Raw genomic sequence first — 15,462 nt, forward strand, 5'->3', positions numbered from 1 at the left:
CAAACTACATTAAAAAGTAATTATTGGAAATTTAAAAGTATAAAAAACCAAGTGAAAGTGACCTATGTACAAAAGATTGGAATCATGAGTAGATACAACCCATTATTATCATCTGTCTTGATTTAAGTATTTAATTTAAATTACTACAAATAATAAACTGATAAAATTATTCAACTTCACATGAATGAACCGGGCTACGGCCGTAAACTGTGAAACAGAACCAATAGCGAAGTACTTTAATTCCAAACTAGAGTAAAGTACCACTATTGTAGTAAGTGACTCGCGTTTTAATGATTTTTTACAGGCCAGTTAAATTGGACGTTTATCTTTTAGAAAAAACTATTTTTGTTCCGATAAAAGCTGAAAATTTAATTATTATTTAATAAACAAATTACTGGATTATTGTAGAATCTGTTTAATCTCTTAAAAATTGACAAAAACCTTCTTATGACTGTTCAAATTTTTTGGCAAAGATTTCGGTTCTAGGGAAAATGTAACGTTGTCAGCGTGTATGATTTGTCTGCAATGTTGTAGTTTATATCTTTCTCTAACGGTAGATAATGTCTGAGATCTCAACAACGTAGTCGCAAATTGAGGCGATGTAACTGGCAACAACGCCATTGTTCGGGTACCTATTTTATTGTCTTATTATCTTAAAGTCGGTTTCATAAGCGCATTGACAGGGGTTTCATAAAGCAGAGAACATAATTGTTTGTCTAATTTAGTCTAATTCAGTTTGGTGACAAATAACAGACAGTGTATGACAGACAGTAGTAATAGTGAACGGTATATCAAAACGAAACATCACAATTTAACACCAGAAGAAAAAACTATGAGCGGAAATGTGTTTGAAGGACTTGGAGCCAGAGAACAAATGATGAAATAAAGGATAATAATACTTTAAAGGTTGAAACAAAAGGAAGGAAACAAAATTGGATGATATAACCAAATAGGCCATTCGTCGTGCAGTACATGAATTTTATTTTAAAAAGGAATTACCAACTATAAAAAACATCGCTTCTTCTCTTCAATCTAATGAAACTATTCCAAAAATATCAAGACATGGTTTTTTACGTACTTTACGTGAAATGAACTTTAGGTATTTAAAGAAAAAGAGGAATAGTACGCTTATTGAAAAAAAAAATATGGCGCAGAAAGTATCTGAAGCAAATAGCAGAATTTCGAAGAGATGGAAAACAAGACAGATGGAACATGGTTAAATGAAGAACATACTGTGACAAAAATTTGGCAGGATATAAATGTGAATCGCTCTTAAAAAAAGACAAGCTTTCGTAGATGGTTTATCGAAAGGTTTCAAAACCTCATCTGGAAAGGGAAAACGCCTATTATTGGCCATATACGTAGCTACTCAGAATTTGTTAAAAGGAGGTTTAAATGCATTTGTTTCTAAAAAGACTGGAGATTACCATGAGGAAATGGATGCAGATCATTATGAAAAATGTTTTTCAGATATTCTGTTAAAAAATATTGTTATGGATAACGCTCCATATAACTGCCGGCGTGTAGAACAGTTAGCAACCATTAAATGGAGAGAAGCAGAGATTGCGGATTCACTAGATAAAAAAATATATTAAATTCAATGAACCAATTTTGAAAATGGAGTTACTAAACTTAGCACGGTGTTATAAAGATAAATATATTAAATATGTAATAGATGAAATAGTGCGAGAACGAGGCGTAATTATTGCCGTTCGAATGCCGCCATACCATTGTGAGTTAAACCCGATATAACTTTTGTGAGCTCAAATAACAGTGAAGTAGCAAGGAACAATATTACTTTCAAATTCAGTGGTAAAAAATCTGCTTAAATAAAATATATCAAGCATGTAGTGAAAGAAGAGCATAATATGTGGAACCTAGATAACTTCATTGAGATTACCATGGAACCAGTAGTTGTGGATCTAGGCGAAGATACTACTCATGAATCTGAAGTTACTAGAATCTTTTACCTCTGCTAAAAGTTACTAGACGATACTTTTTCTAATCCCATGTCATTAAATCTCATTTAACAATAGGAATTAAATTTAATCCTTGAATCAGTCATAAGTTTGTTAATTTAAACGGATAAAATGTTTTTCCCAAAAAAATATATTTAACAAGGATTAGTTTTCTATACCTAAGGCATCTATAAAATAATAAAATATTTTTTATAACAATCACTTAGTTCTAAAATCCTGATTATTTTTTAAATAATAACCGCACGACTATGACTAGTCGATTTACTTTCCCCTCAAACCCGCAAAGGTCTACATTGAAAATATGAGTCACTTGCTACAATTTTGGTACTGTGGTATATTTAATTTAATACTTTGGAATATTGTATACTTAATGATTATCTCAAATGATTGGGTCGACCTGAAGATCCGAAAAATATAATCTTCGCATTCCATATATCAAACGGTAGAATATCCAAAGATTTAGTAGATAAATTCATAGCGAAAAGAAGAAATATAAACCTAAATGGAAATATTCTAGAAGCAAGAAGATTAATAACCTTATCAGCCCGCTTAATTCTGTCTAATGTATGTCCAAGCATACCTCCCAACATAATTAAAGACGAATTAATAAAACTAGGTCTAAATCATGCTTCAGAAATCTCATACTTACCCATAGAACTAATCCTGCTTTCAGTCACAGTTTAGTGACTTAGATAGAGCTTACTCAGTTTCCGAAGACAAATTTTCATATCACCTTTGCCAGAAAATCTTGTACTATTCCCAGTAAAAGTAGTAAATTGTATTAACATGCCACAAGAAAATAGCTTCAGAACCATTGTGTTTTAATTTTTTCGCTCATTTGACACTTTGGTTTCTTAACGTTTTTTTATTTCACAAGGTAAAGGTAAGTAATCAAAGGTAATAATGATGAAGCTAGTGCATTAATGTACTTTGGAGTGGTTCAGGTTCTTTTTAATGGTAGGTAGTTAAGACACATCTTTTCTCGACTAAATCTACATTGATTCTGAATTACCAATTGAATGTAAAAATTAATTTTTGCTACTACACTTTAAAGTTTCAATTACAGAACAAATAAACAATTATAATGAAAAATCTCTATTTAATACTAATTCACTGTTATTGAATTTTCTTTTATATAAAAATCTATATAATTATTCTCAGTACACTACGGCAGTGTCGTGTTGTGTGGAGCAAAAAATTAATAGTTTAAGGTTACACAGGAAACCATGATCTCATGATATTTTTTAATAGGATTTGTGGTTGCGTGCTTATTTTGATATACTTCGTTTTGTTGGTGTTTATTAAACCCAATTTTGTAGCTGATTCTTTTAATGCTACATACGCCTCTCGTACAGTGTTTTCCGTTATCCCAATAATATTGATATCATCAGCATAGGCAAGGATTTGCACCTATTTATTATATATTGAACCAATGTTTGTGATTTGTGACATACGTATTACTTTTCCAGAGCCAAATTGAACAGTATAAAGGAGAGCTTCCCTGGCGCAGCCCTTGGTTTTTTAGTTTAAAAAGTTCAGACAGTTCCCCCTGAATTCGTACTCTATATTCAACTTTTTCAAGAGTTAGTTTTGTTAAATTTACCAACTGATTTGGTATTCCTAGCTCTTTCATTGCTTTGAACATATCTCTTCTATTCACAGAGTCTTAGGCTGCTTCGTAGTCTATAAATATGTGATGAGTATCAATGCCATATTCCAGTGTTTTATTTTCTGACTTAACAACGACGAATTTATAACACCAACTGAAACTACATCTAAATTCTTTCTGTATTTATATCATTTGGGGCCAGTTCCATGTTGTTCTCGAGAGTTCCAACGAATGTACCAGAAGGAGGTAGACTCTTCGATGTCGTTACGCACATACCTGTTTCACGGCTTCTACAAATACTTGTTTACATTTAGGCTGGCGTCGGTAATATTTACTTTGGGTGTGCGTCAGACAGATAGGGTTACATTATACCCTCCTTAAGAGATAATACCTCGCTCCGTACCATTAACTATGCGGATTGCAATGGACTAGTACCTGGACCTCGGTAACTTTAAAGATCTTCACTACCTTATTTCGGACAACATTCCAATCTAATTGGCGGCACTCTAGCTTTAGCATGGCAAACTTTTGCACGTTGGACTCCAGTACATGCTCTCTCAAATTGAAGTAATGCTTTCCACACATCTTGGTAGGTAGGTTGGTCATGGGCAGTGTCTTTTGTTATCAGATAGAAAAGGTAACGTGATGCATCTTGGAGTTTCAAAACTTTTCCAAGGGTTGGTAGTTGGCATTGAAGCAACTCTACCAAACTTCTTTCGAAAGACGGATGCCAACCCTGATGTGTCTTTAATATTGACCAGGATGGTATGGGCCAGTGAGTAGTCATCTGGAAGTGCGAGTAGATCTTGCTTTTCTTCAGTGGTAACACCATGTACTGCTTTATCGGTACCATAGGACCCCATGAATTCCTCAAATGTGAGGTCAAGTACTTCATGGGCTTGGTTTACTTCCACTTCTTCATCTACGTCGTGGTCTCCTTCGAATGGCGCCAGCGGGTTATGGTGTACTATCATCGGCTTTCACCTCGGAATCTTGCTTATTCGGTAGATAACATATACTATCGTTAATCTTTTCTATAATGAGGTACGGACCTTCCCAGAACTGCTGTAACTTGTGAGATTAACTCTTACGCTTCTTTGGATTATAGAGCCAGACTTTTTCGTTCTTCTTAAAAACATCCCTTTTCGGCTTGGGTATCGTGCCGTTTCTTCATTCAGTCGCTAGCGATCTGAAGATGGGAACGGACCAACTCGTATATATCGTCCTTTCTTCTTCGCAATTCGTTCACATAATCTTCACCAGTTACATCTTCTCCACGTCGACATCTAAACTCTAGATCACAAGGTAGGCGTATCTCATGTCCAAATAGCACTTTTGCTGGTGTTAGGCCCGTTGAGATTCATTAACAGCTGATATGTAGGCTATTGTGAAGAACGGAAGGTATTCGTCCCAGTCTCACTCATGATTAGACACCATTTTTGTCTTGCCAACGGTCTTATTCATTCGCTCTATCATTCCATCCGATTGTCGGTGATAGGCTGTAGTTCTTGTTTTCTTCATGCCTAGTCTATTACATATTTCCTGGAATAGATCACTTTCGAATTTCCTTCCTTGGTCACTATGGATCCCCAAATCGACTGATATAATCTATGATCAACGCATCTGCAATAGTGGCGGCCTCCTGGTCTGGAATTGCGTAGATCTAGACCCACTTTGTGAAATAATCTATTACCACCAGCATGTACTTGCCCCCATTCTCACTTTTTGGAAATGGCCCAGCAATATCCAAAGCTATTCTTTCAAACGAACTTCCAACATTGTATTGTCTCATAGAAGCCTTTCTTTTTCGGTAAGGTCCGTTACTCGTAGCACAGGTAGTACAGATAACGTTACATAGAGTTTAAATAAAATTTTTCTTTATAAAAAATAATTTGATAAAAAATTTTGTGCAAAACTTTTAGGACATACATTATGAAACATAATTTTATTTTTCTGAACTAGAATTGAGTCAACTATTATAAATTAAACTGATATGATTACGCTTATTTTACTCTACAATAATTATACAATAAATAAAAAAGAAAAAGTAATGCTTGGCGCAAATTAATTGGATTTCGAAATGGATATTGGTAATAATATCATCGAATAATTTAAGTGTAATTGCACACACACCGTTTTTGGACGGCCAACATAAAATCGGCCGTTATTTTACTGGTAGCAGATGCTTGCAAACGCACCGGATTTTTACCGGTCAAACAATTAGTTGCTTTGTTGTCGTGACACGAGGTTGTTGAATAATAATGAATCCTAAACGAGTTGTTGTTATTACATATTTGTATCGCCGTATTAAGCGCCGTAGGATTAAACGCAAGTGGTAGATTCACCCTATCAATCAAAGCAGAGAAAAGACGGGAACATTCTACACTCTTTTTGAAGACCTAACGCGTGATGGTAGTATGTTTTTCAACTTCTTTAGAATGTCTATTGCATCCCTTGATAAAGTCCATGAGAAGTTAAAAAATGAAATCCAACATCAGAATACAAAAATGAGAAACTATTCATTACCAACACTACCAAAACTAAAATTAAAATGTACCAAAATTTCACCGATTAGTCGAATTGGCCGATAAAAAATCGATGTGTGTGCAATACTGTATTTAGTCACGTACGCCAATACGTCCCGGTCGTGCCGGCGATACAGTGGCAGTGGACGGCCGCTTACCGGCATTTTACCGGCACCGATCAGCGGTCGGCCTGTGTGCAATGTCCCGTTCTCACATATGGTTCACTATTGGAATTTGGACGGCCGGTAAAAAATCAACCGTCTAAAATCGGTGTGTGTGCAATTAGCGTAAAGAGTCGAAAAATGCTGTTAAGAATCACGAACGACTAGGTGCATCCTCTTCCTTAATATCATAAATCTGGTTAAACAACTCGAGAGAAAAAAGCCCTTTGATTTAGTTAAGTGAAAAGTTGAAACCTGAGCATACAGTGATTGTAAACAGTAATAAATTGGTAGAATCTAAGGAATACCAGTCTGTACTTTTTGGGAGTGATTAGATTTAGATTAGATTAGATTAGGTTAGAGAAAAATTGTAAGGTAAGGAAAAACAGTTTAGTAAGTATCTATAATAAAAAAAAACAAAACTGTAACAAAAATAAAATTAACATCAAAATAATTTACGAAAAACATAAACAATAACAGTGGTCGTGGTAACCAGAAATATATCATTTTCAACGTTATATAGATTTTGTTCTATGGTAGAACAATAAAAGAAAAATACAGAGAAATGGTATCAGAAAACAATGTTGAGTTCCTGAATGTATTTTTTCAGTAAGAACGTTGCACGTCACGATTTATATGAAGAGTGACGTCATTTGTATCTAAAATTTCCATAACATCAACATTAGAGTTCAAATTTCCCTAACACAGCTAATAATACGACACTTATACGGAACTGCTCAATCTTTCATAGGCGTTAACATGTTATAATAAGAAAAATGTAATCGTGTTTATATTGCGAATTTTAGGGCCGATTGTTCGAACGCTAATCAAAACTTGATTGTAATCAAATATTTAATTACAATCAAATACGTCATATGAAATATGATTTATTTTATTCAATTTTATTATTTGGTGTTTTAATTTAAAATAAACCATAATTAAACTCTTTCTGATGTTAATTTCATGTTTTTATTTACAAATCAATAATAATAATAAGCAATTTTTAATAATTTTGACAGCTGCTGTGACGGATTTGCTTGTAATTAAATATTTGACTACAATCAAGTTTTGATTAGCGTTCGAACAATCGCCCCTTATAATTATATTGATTAAATAATCAAAAACATTTTTTTATTATTAATAATATAAATTTTATGAAATAACTGTTTAAGTTTAATACTCCCCAAAATAATAATTTTAATTTAGTCAATCGTACACCACTGATACGGAAATACTTCAAATTTCAATGACAGTTCAGCGTTCGGCAACATTGTTTACAGTGTTGTCACCTTTATAGAGTAAGAATTTGGTTTACGTTTTGATTTCTTATACAAATTGATTCACAATATATTATATATTAATAAATAATTGTATTTATAAATACATATTAAATTTAGCGTAATATGCTATGCCGAAAACAACTGAATATTCTGCTGAGAGCTGATTGCTTGTTTAAATAGATTATTGTGAACAAGAACGAAATAATTACGGGCGGTTTTTACTACTTAATGCTCTTCTAAAAGAGGTAAGTTAAAGAATTTTGTATTAAAATGTTTTCTTATTGTTTTTTAGTGTGTTTCAGTATTTTTAAAACTAAGTGTACTTACTGTTAATAATATTTCTCAAGATATTAAAAATAATGAACTTTTAAAATCAACTTAACACAAAAGTGAAAAAACATTTTTGGAAACGTGATTATTTCCTTCATTTTAAAAATCCAATTGATTAGTTATTGTATTCTTAAATAGTTGACATTTTAAAAATTCCTCACTTATTAACTATTTTGAGGTTTTGGCAACGTTGTGGGGTTCTGATGTCATAAATCTTGAATGACGTGCATTAATTTTTATATGAAAAATTTTATAATAATATTCAAGTTAAACTTAAACATGATACTTAAACGCGTTACAAATATGAAGGCGTTCTGGTTACATGCTGAATATAGCCGCAAATGTCAACCATGAAATAAAATATTTCGTTTTGGCTGAGTTTACCGAAAGTACAAGCTGAATATAGCCGCAAATGTCAAAAATATTTCGGTTTGGCAGTGTTGGCATGTTTTTATAATGCATATGTTGTATGCTTCAACTATAAAGAAATAAAGCTTTTAAAAAGTACATTTTGATTATACTATTTTATGAATTCTGCAATTTTTAATGTATATGAAGCAATAACGAGTAAATATTTGTCTCTTTCGAGATTAATTGTAAACATCTGTTGTAATCTGGCAACTGCTGATTTGACGATTGCCAAATCTATCCCCTAATCTATCAAAGGGTAATTACTAAAAAAATTTCTAATATACTCCATTCGCTTAGCTCGGGCATATTTTGACAGATTCATTGTCGGAAACCTACAACACAACAATTCCTACTTCTCGGTATTAATAGCTCAAGTATACTACTATTGCAAACTTCTGTCGTTGAAAAAAGAAAAAATTATTCTAAATAGTGGAAGTGCATACTAAACCCATAACATTTTGGGTAGTATATATTAAAAAATATATTTTAGTTCTTATAATTTAACATAACTATTTATTACATATGGTGCAAATAAATAAATATTGATTGTCGGTAATTTGTAAAGTTCTATTTTATATACTATTTAATTTGTTTACTATTAATATTGGCTATAAATACGTGTGCTTGGTTGTATAGTAATTTCCAGCCACTTCGAGTCTGTCAAAAATTAACTAACTTCGCAAAAAAATAATTACTAAATTCACTAGACAGTTCGGACTGGAGATAGCGAACCGAATACAACATCGCCAAACCGAAATATTTTGTTTCATAGTTGACATTTGCGGCTATACTCAGCTTGTACTTTTATTAAAGTTAACCGCGTTCTTCGAATTTTTTATTGAGCTGTATATAATAAATTGTAAAAGGATTGTAGTAATTTACTTCACAATATGTTTACGTCAAGCATTAAGGTAAACTAGCCTTCTTAAAGTGGTTTTAACAGCCGTATGCATTGTGGGAATTTATAGGCACACAATTTCTAAAAAAGACCACAAATAAATTAAACCTGTGTTTGGTGGTGGGAGGTTGCTGTGAAAAAGACCTTATAATTGACGTTTTGAAAATCAATAAAAGTGTCCTGTTTTATATTTACAAGTTGGTAGCACCATCTATTAGGAAATGGAAATAATAAGGTAACATTTCTTTAGTAGGTACCTAAAAAATTTCTTATAATTCTGTTTTTCAATAAAATAAATAATTTTAATCAATCAGTTTACATATTTCCTAACTAAAATATTAAATCTTTAAGAGATAAAAGTTTAGGAAGATACCAAATGGATATTGCTAGAGAAAATCGAAAAAAATTAAATAAAACAAAGCATTAATTTGTTGCTTTACAACTGCTGCGTAAAGGCGCGTTTTCACGGGTCGATCTGGATTGAACGATTTAGGTCGATTATAAAATCGAAAGCAAATTGAATATGTAAACCTTAAATCGACTTGGCCGTTCGGCGGAGTGAGTCGATTCACAAACCATACATACAGTATGTATGGTTTGTGAGTCGATTCGACGGAAGTAGAAAGACTGTCTACTTTTGACGGGTGATTGCCGCCGAATCGATATCGAACGACTGGAATCGAATGTGTAAACACCTGGTCGAACGAAAACACAACGTACCCAAAGCCGAGTAGAGTACTTCTAGCGTGTATAAAGTTGTTGTTTTTAGTACGAAAAGCTGTAATTTTCGGAAAAAATGACTGAAAAATGATCAGATGCAGACATGGCAAGATTTTTGGATGCTTATCAAAACTATAATGTATTATGGAATCCACAAACCGAGCTTTATCGCAATATACAAGCGAGGCGAGAGGCATTGTAAGCAATTCTACAACATATGAATAAACTCAATATGTCTGAAAATGACTTGAAAAATAAAATAAAATATATTAGAACAACATACAATCGTGAATTGAGCAAAGTATTGAAATCACTAAAGAGTGGCTCTGGACCTGATGACTTATATGTACCGGTTCTAATTTGGCTTTTTATTTTTAAAAACATTCATTTTGTTGTACTAGTCCTTAATAAATCATTTACACACAGCTGTCTCCAGTGGCTAGAAATCGACGAACTATTTGCAATTTCAGCCCTGCTGGTAATGCTTCACGCATATTTGTATCGTTTTTTGACTTGTCTCAGCAGTTTTTTTCTAAAAGTTCTCTAAAATGAGCATTATCCATTCTTAAATGATTTCTATAAGCCTCTGGATCTTCCACAACCATTTCTTGAAGCAGGATTTGTGATGCACCATGTGTATTTCGTCTCACAATCCACGGTCGGGTCCACCACGTTCGTTTTTTTTCTTTTTGTTTGATTTAGCGATTTCTTCCCAAATTGCACAACAAATTAATTGCACACCTACATTAATCATTTCACGTGACGCCATTTTGTACCACAATTAATTTAACATTCATCGCCTGTCGTGTAAACCTTTTTGCTTTCCACACAGATCGACTTATGCTCAACCTAGATCGACCCGTGAAAACGCGCCTTTACATATCAGTAACCTAGTATCTACTATATTGCATGAAAATGTAAAAATTTCCCGTGTATTATAGCAAAAAACAAAAGATTTTGATCATACAATGCGGATAGATGCCTTCAAAGTAAGAACAAATTAACGACGTTAAAGGCGCGTTTTCACGGGTCGATCTGGATTGAACGATTTAGGTCGATTATAAAATCGAAAGCAAATTGAATATGTAAACCTTAAATCGACTTGGCCGTTCGGCGGAGTGAGTCGATTCGACGGAAGTAGAAAGACTGTCTACTTTTGACGGGTGATTGCCGCCGAATCGATATCGAAAGACTGGAATCGAATGTGTAAACACCTGGTCGAACGAAAACACAACGTACCCAAAGCCGAGTAGAGTACTTCTAGCGTGTATAAAGTTGTTGTTTTTAGTACGAAAAGCTGTAATTTTCGAAAAAAATGACTGAAAAATGATCAGATGCAGACATGGCAAGATTTTTGGATGCTTATCAAAACTATAATGTATTATGGAATCCACAAACCGAGCTTTATCGCAATCTACAAGCGAGGCGAGAGGCATTGTAAGCAATTCTACAACATATGAATAAACTCAATATGTCTGAAAATGACTTGAAAAATAAAATAAAATATATTAGAACAACATACAATCGTGAATTGAGCAAAGTATTGAAATCACTAAAGAGTGGCTCTGGACCTGATGACTTATATGTACTGGTTCTAATTTGGCTTTTTATTTTTAAAAACATTCATTTTGTTGTACTAGTCCTTAATAAATCATTTACACACAGCTGTCTCCAGTGGCTAGAAATCGACGAACTATTTGCAATTTCAGCCCTGCTGGTAATGCTTCACGCATATTTGTATCGTTTTTTGACTTCGTCTCAGCAGTTTTTTTCTAAAAGTTCTCTAAAATGAGCATTATCCATTCTTAAATGATTTCTATAAGCCTCTGGATCTTCCACAACCATTTCTTGGAGCAGGATTTGTGATGCACCATGTGTATTTCGTCTCACAATCCACGGTCGGGTCCACCACGTTCGTTTTTTTAGCGATTTCTTCCCAAATTGCACAACAAATTAATTGCACACCTACATTAATCATTTCACGTGACGCCATTTTGTACCACAATTAATTTAACATTCATCGCCTGTCGTGTAAACCTTTTTGCTTTCCACACAGATCGAATTATGCTCGAACGATCCAAATCGTTCAACCTAGATCGACCCGTGAAAACGCGCCTTAACAAAAATGTAAATAAAAACCTTCTCGAAGCCGGACTATAGGTGGTAAAGAACTAAAGAACATAAAATAAGCATCGAAACTAAACAACTAATTAAAGAAAGAAGACATTTACTAGCGGAAAACAAACGCCATACTCAAGAATACGCAGAAATAAATAAAACAATTAGAAAAGAATTAAAATGTGACATAAAAAAATGGAACGAGTACTTAATAATTGAAAACGAGGCTTAAAATATCTAAGACCAACACTGGGTGTTCGAAAAATTATCAAAATTAAAGACACCAATAATAAGGAAGATAAGGATAAAAATAAAATAAAGATAGTCGAAGACTTCTACAAAACCTTGTACATCTCGTAAAGCCAGCCTAATGAATTAACAAAAGGAAACGTAAGAAAAAAGTGTAAGAAAAGTAAAATAAGAGGTACCAAATAGAAAGAGATTCGAAGTAAAAAAAAAACTTTAAAAGAGGTAAAAAATAATAAAGCTCCAGGACACGACGGTATAATTGCCGAACTTTTACTCTAGTCGTGAGAGACGAAAATGCCACTGAACCTCTACACAAAAAATTCTTATAAAAATTTTTGTTTAAAAATATCTCAGGTACAATTTTTATTTGAAACATTTTTTTCTACGATGTACAGATTCTTGGTAAATCGATTTTACCCCTGCGAGGGGGCTTTTAGGGGGAAGCCCCGGGGGAAAAGTGGTAAATTTCTTGGCATCTTTTTTGTGGTCACAAAATTAATATTCTTGGTAAAATTCAGCTTGTTCGTATGATTTTTGGGGGTCAACTATCTGACGACTGATCTATTTTGAAAACATGTAAGACAATAACAATCCTTATACTATTTAATAGAAGTCCCCATAATATCAAAATCCCTAAAGACTGGGACTAGAGAGTATTAATATTCTTACACAAAAAAAGGACACATGTGACCTAAAGATCGTTGCTCAGTCAAGTGTATAAACAGTTTATGAGAGTTATTAACAATCCTTTGAGTTACAAAATGAATAATTACCAACAGGTAGAACAACAGGCTGACTTCAGCAAAGGATATAGTACATAAGATCATCTGTTGACAATGAGAACATTGATATAGAAGCAAATGAATACCAACTGCCCATTAGGTATATATGAAAACGCAAGTATTACCGTACAACTAGACGTGAATACAAATCCAATGCCCATTAAGAGAGGAGTTGTACAAGGCGACATAATATAGCCAAAACTGTTTCATCTAGCCCTAGAATACGTCTTCCAAACTACAAATTGGTCAACATATGGCATCAACGTTAATAGCAACAAGTTAAACCACCTCAGATTCACTGACGACATCGTGATAACAACGATCACATTCGAGGAAATACAAACTATGATATAGGAACTCGCAGACGGCTCCCAATACGTCGGCCTCAAAAAGGATTTGAGTCCAAGAATATATCTACCTAGACCAAATTCTGAAACTTTTCAAAGAAACAAAGTGCGGAAATCACAAGAAGAACAAGACTGGCATGGGTAGGATTTGGAAAATTTAGTTAGATACTTAAGAACCGCAAAATACCTCAATTCTCTAGGAGCAAATCGTTCAACCAGTGCTTCCTTCCTATTATGACATGTGCATGTCAAACCTGGACTCTAACCTATGAGTTAACTCTAAGATAAATATGAATAAACTAACCACAACAGAAAGGGCAATGTTAGATATACCACTGTCAGAAAGAAAGAGAAAAGACTGGGTAAGATCAAAACCAAAAGTCAAGGATATCACAACAAAAATTGGCAAACTTAAATGGAGTTTCGCAGGCCATACTGCTAGATAAAAAGACCAACGTTGGAACGCCACAATACAACATTCTAGACCTTACAAAGGTAGACGACCAAGAGGAAGATCACATATGAGATGAGTAGATGATATAAAAAAATATCCAGAACAAATTAGAAGTATGATGATCAGGTTAGAGATCGATGGAAATAGTTGGTAGAGGCCTATGTCCGAACATGGACGGTAGAAGGCTAAGAAGATGAAACCGAGATAAAATAGTGCCATAAATTGATGCAAAATAGTACTGAAAGAAATAATTTAATTAAATTAATAAAAGAAGAGCTTTTAAAAACACCACTAAAAGTGGCTGATGAAGTGTTGAATATAACATACCTATTTACAACTTGTATATCGATTTCAAACAGGCGTTTGATGGAGTAGATCGACAAAAGATGTTAAAGCAACTATCTATGTTAGGGATACCCAATAAGTTGGTTAAACTTATACGAATGACTCTGGAGGGTTCCAAAGCTATGGTGAGAATAGATGGAGATATGACGCAGGCCTTTGATATTGAAAATGGAGTTAGACAAGGGGATGCCTTATCAACAACACTTTTTAATCTAACTTTAGAAGCTGTTGTTAGAAAACTGGATGTAAACGGCTGTATTAATACAAGATCTATGCAAATATGCGCATATGCGGATGATGTTGCCATAATAAGCCGCAACAAAAGGGTATTGAGCGAAAAAGTTATAGAACTGAAACGAGAAGCTGCTACGTTTGGTCTACATATAAATGAAAGCAAAACAAAATATATGGAGTGCACAAAATCGAATGAACATGAGAATCTGAAGGTAGACAACCATACCTACAAATATGCCTCCACTTTCCCCTACCTAGGCTCAATAATAAATGACAACAACAACATCAGTCAAGAAATACAAGCACGGATTCTTAGCGGCAATAAGTGCTTTTATGCATACAAAGACTTAATGAAAAGTAAGTTACTGAATCGTGAGTCTAAGCTGAGAATCTACAAAACAGTAATTAGACCAGTGGTCACATATGGATGTGAAACGTGGACCCTCTCAACCACTGATGAAAATCAACTGAGAATATTTGAGCGCAAAATACTAAGGAAGATATTTGGACCAACCCAATGTAGCGATAGTTCGTGGAGAATGGACCACGAGCTGGATGAACTAATGCAGAGCGCAGATATTGTCAGATTTGTAAAATCACAAAGACTAAACTGGCTTGGTCACCTAGAAAGAATGCCAGATAATCGAGCTGTAAAAGTAATCCAGAGATGGAAGCCCCAAGGAAACAGAACAAGAGGAAGGCCCCGTAAAAGATGGATAGACGACGTAGAGAGGGATCTTAAAACCATGAACATCAGGCAGTGGCGAAGGAAAGTATCCGACAGGGCAGAATGGAAGAACATTGTTAAGCAGGCCAAGACTCACAAAGGGTTGTAGCGCCATTAGAAGAAGAAGAAGACTAAAACTGGCTGTTTGATGAGATGGAGGGAAGTTTGCCCCTAGAAGTATGGATAGTATCATGACAAAAAGGAATTAGTTAACCTGTTTATCATCCTAACTTTTCCATTCGTCAACGTCGGATTTGTATGCATCTAGAACATATGTTGTAGATATAGACATT

This window comes from Diabrotica undecimpunctata, chromosome 1, assembly GCF_040954645.1.
Source record: "Diabrotica undecimpunctata isolate CICGRU chromosome 1, icDiaUnde3, whole genome shotgun sequence".
In the NCBI taxonomy this organism is placed as follows: Eukaryota; Metazoa; Arthropoda; class Insecta; order Coleoptera; family Chrysomelidae; genus Diabrotica; species Diabrotica undecimpunctata.